This window comes from Mastomys coucha, unplaced genomic scaffold (assembly GCF_008632895.1).
Source record: "Mastomys coucha isolate ucsf_1 unplaced genomic scaffold, UCSF_Mcou_1 pScaffold18, whole genome shotgun sequence".
Lineage (NCBI taxonomy): Eukaryota > Metazoa > Chordata > Mammalia > Rodentia > Muridae > Mastomys > Mastomys coucha.
The window spans coordinates 10731950-10735888 of record NW_022196900.1 but is presented as its reverse complement, the minus strand read 5'-3'; the positions used below and the strand labels follow the sequence as shown (position 1 = coordinate 10735888).

Here is a 3939-nt window from a genome sequence, read left to right as displayed (position 1 = left end):
GAGAGAGAGAGAGAGAGAGAGAGAGAGAGAGAGAGAGAGAGAGAGAGAGAGAGACCCTGACTAAGACAATCATGTCAGGGACCATTTCCTACTGCTATGAGTCTAACTAAGGTAAGCTCACCCCCATTAACTCCGGGAGTCTCCCCCATCCCAGGTCTCTAGCAATCCTCTAAATGCCCTTTACCACCCCATACTCCTGCCAGCTGCAAATGTCTACTCATTCTCATGACCAACTGAACCTCTGGCCTGTCTCTCCCCACACCTGATCATCCTCAACACCCCCCATTCCCTTCCCTATCAACTCTCCCATCCTGTTCTCTCCTTCTATCTGTCTCCTGTGACTGTTTTATTCCCCCGTCTAAGTGAGATCCAAGCACCCTTGCCTGGGCTTCCGTTTTGTTTAGCTACGTTGGATCTGTGGAGTGTAGCATGGATATCCTGTGTTTTATGGTTAATATCCACTTACAAGTGAGTACATACTATGCATGTTCTTTTAGGTCTTTGTTTTTCCAGATAAGGCTAGTTTTTCAGGAGATTTTCTCAACTCTACCTAAAAAATTAATTGAATTAACAATATATCTGATTTTGGTTTTTTATTTATTTTTATTATTTTCTTTATTTACATGTCATATGATATCTCCTTTCCCAGTTTCCCCTCCAAAAAAGAAAAAATAAACAAACAAACAAAAAAACCCTGTTCCCTTCCCCCCGCTGCTCACCAACCCACCCTCTCCCACTGCCTGGCCCTGGCATTCCCCTACACTAGGGCATAGAACCTTCACAGGGCCAAGGGTCTCTCCTCCCATTGATGATCGACTTGGCAATCCTCTACTATACATATGCTGCTGGAGCCATTAGTCCCACTATGTGTACTCTTTGGTTGGTGCTTTAGTCCCTGGCAGCTCTGAGGGTACTAGTTGTTTCATATTATTCTTCGTCCTAAGGGGATGCAAACCCTTCAGTGCTCAGTCCAATGGACGGCTGTAAGCCTCTACTTCTGTATTAGTCGGGTACTGTCAGAGCCTCTCAGGAGACAGCTATATCAGGCTCCTGTCAGCCAGCACTTGCTGGCATCCACAATAGTGTCCGGATTTGATGATTGAATATGGGAATGATTCCCAGGTGGAGCAGTCTCTGTATTGTCCTTCCTTCAGTCTCTGCTCCATAGTTTGTCTCTGCAACTCCTTCCATGTGTATTTTGTTCCCCGTTTTAAGAAGGAACAAAGTATCTACACTTTGGTCTTCCTTCTTCTTTAGTTTCTTGTGGTTTGTGGTTTGCACTTTGTGTATTCCTATCTTCTGGGATAATATCCACTTATCAGTGAGTGCATACCATGTGTGTTCTTTTGTGATTGGGTTACACTCAGGATGATATTCTCCAGACCCATGCATTTCCCTAAGAATTTCATAAATTCATTGTTTTTATAGCTGAGTAGTACTCCATTTTGTAGATATACCACATTTTCTGTATCCATTCCTCTGTTGAGGGACATCTGGGTTGTTTCCAGTTTCTGGTTATTATAAATAAGGCTGCTATGAATATGGTGGAGCACGTGTCCTTATTACATGTTGGAGCATCTTCTGGGTATATGCCCAGGAGTAGTATAGCTGGCTCCTCTGGTAGCACTATGTCAAATTTCCAGAGGAACCGCCAAACTGATTTCCAGAGTGGTTGTATCAGTTTGCAATCCCACCAGCAATGAAGTAATGTTCCTCTTTCTCCACAACCTCGCCAGCACCTGCTGTCACCTGAGTTTTTTATCCTAGCCATTCTGACTGGTGTGAGGTGGATTCTCATGGTTGTTTTGATTTGCATTTCCCTGATAACTAAGGATGTTGAACATTTCTTTAGGTGCTTCTCAGCCATTCAGGAACCCTCAGTTGAGAATTCTTTGTTTAGCTTTGTACCCCATTTTTAATAGGGCTATTTGGTTCTCTGAAGTCTAACTTCTTGAGTTCTTTAATTATCTTACACAGGATATTCTCAAGTTCCATCCATTTGCCTGTAAAATACATAATGTCTGTTTTTAATAGTTGAATAGCATTCCATTGTGTAGTTATACCACATTTTCTGTATTTATTCTTCAGTTGAGGGACATCCAAGTTGTTTCCAGTTTCTTGCTATAAAGAATAAAGCCATTATGAACTCGAACATTGAGCAAGTGTCACTGCAGCACAGTAGAGCATCTTTTAGGAACATGTACAGCAGTGGAATAGCAGAATACCACTTCAGGTAGAGCTATTCCCAGTTTTCTGAGAAACCAACAGATTAATTTCCAGAGTGTTTGTACCAGTTTGTACTCCCACCAGCAATGGAGGAGTGTTCCTCTTTCTCCTCCACATCCTTGCCAGCATGTGCTGTCACTTGAGTCATTCTGACAGATACATAAGATGGAATCTCAGGGTCATTTTGACTTGCATTTCCCCAATGACTAAGAACTTTGAGCATTTCTTTAAGTGCTTCTTGGTCATTCAAGTTTCCTCTATTAAGAATTCTGTTTAACTCTGTACCCCCACTTTTAATTGAGGTATTTGGGTTGTTGGTATCTAACTTATTGAGTTCTTTATAAATTTTGGATATTAATCCTCTGTCAAAATGTAGGGTTGATAAAGATTTTCCCCATCTGTAGGCTGCTGTTTTTTTCATATTGACAGTGTCCTTTGCCTTACAGAAGCATTTAAGTTTCATGAGATTCATTTATCAATTGATGATCTTAGATTGTGAGCCATTAATATTATGTTCAGGAAGTTTTCTCCTGTACCAGTGAGTTCAAGGCTATTCTCCACCTTAAGATTTAGTGTATCCAGTATTATATTTGAGGTCTTTGATTCACTTAGTCTTGAGTTTTTCACAGGGTGATAAATATGTATCTATTTGCATTATTCTACATGCAGACATTCAGTTAGACCAGCACCGTTTGTTGAAGATCCTTTTTTTCCCATTGTATGGTTTTAGATGCTTTGTCAAAAATCGAATGTCTGTAGGTCTGTGGGTTTATTTCAGCATCTGCAATTCAATTCCATTAATTAACCTATCTGTTCCTATACCAATACCATGCAGTTTTTATTACCATTGCTCTGTAGTACACCTTGAGGTCAGGGATGCTGATACCTCCAGAAGTCTTTTATTGTTCAGGATTGTTTTAGCTATCCTGTGTTTTTTTGTTTTTCCATATGAAGCTGAGAATTGTACTTTCAAAGTCTGTAAAGAATTGCGCTGGAATTTTGATGGACATTGCACTGAATTGTAGACTGCTTTTGGTAAGAGGGCCATTTTCACTATGTTAATCCTACCAATCCCTGAGCATGGGAATTTTTTCCATCTTCTGATATTATCCCCAGTTTCTTTCTTCAGAGACTTGAAGTTCTTGTCATAAAGGTCTTTCACTTTCTAGGTTAGAATTACACCAAGATATTTTATATTATTTCTGGCTATTGTAAAGGGTGTTTTTCCCTAATTTCTTTCTCTGCCCATTTACCATTTGTATAAAGGAGGGCTTTTTTGTTTGGAAGACTTTTTTTACTAGATATTTCCTTTATTCACATATCAAATGATATATCCTTTCCTGGTTTCCCCTCCAAAAGAAAGAAAAAAAGAAAAAAAAAGAAAATTAAAAAAAAAAAAAAAAACCTGTTCCCTCCCACCTCCCCCTGCTCACCAAGTCACCCACTCCCACTTCCTGGCCCTGGCCGTTTAAATAGTTTACCTGATCTTGATTTAACTTTGGTGAGTGGTATCTGTCCAGAAAATTGTCCATTTTATTAAGATTTTTTTCAATTTTGTGGCATGTAGGCTTTTGAAGTAAGACTTGATGATTCTTGAATTTCCTCTTTGTCTGTTGCTATGTCTCTATTTTCATTCCCGATTTTGTTTATTTGGATACTCTGTGTGTGTGTGTGTGTGTGTGTGTGTGTGTGTGTGTGTGTGTGTGTGTGTTT

General features: G+C 39.7%; 1 protein-coding gene across 3 annotated transcripts in view; it reads left to right on the top strand.

Annotated features, from left to right (window-relative positions):
* Positions 1–3939, top strand: part of Grin3a (glutamate ionotropic receptor NMDA type subunit 3A) — a 188434-nt gene that overhangs the window by 76860 nt on the left and 107635 nt on the right. The gene's annotated exons all lie outside the window — the stretch shown is intronic.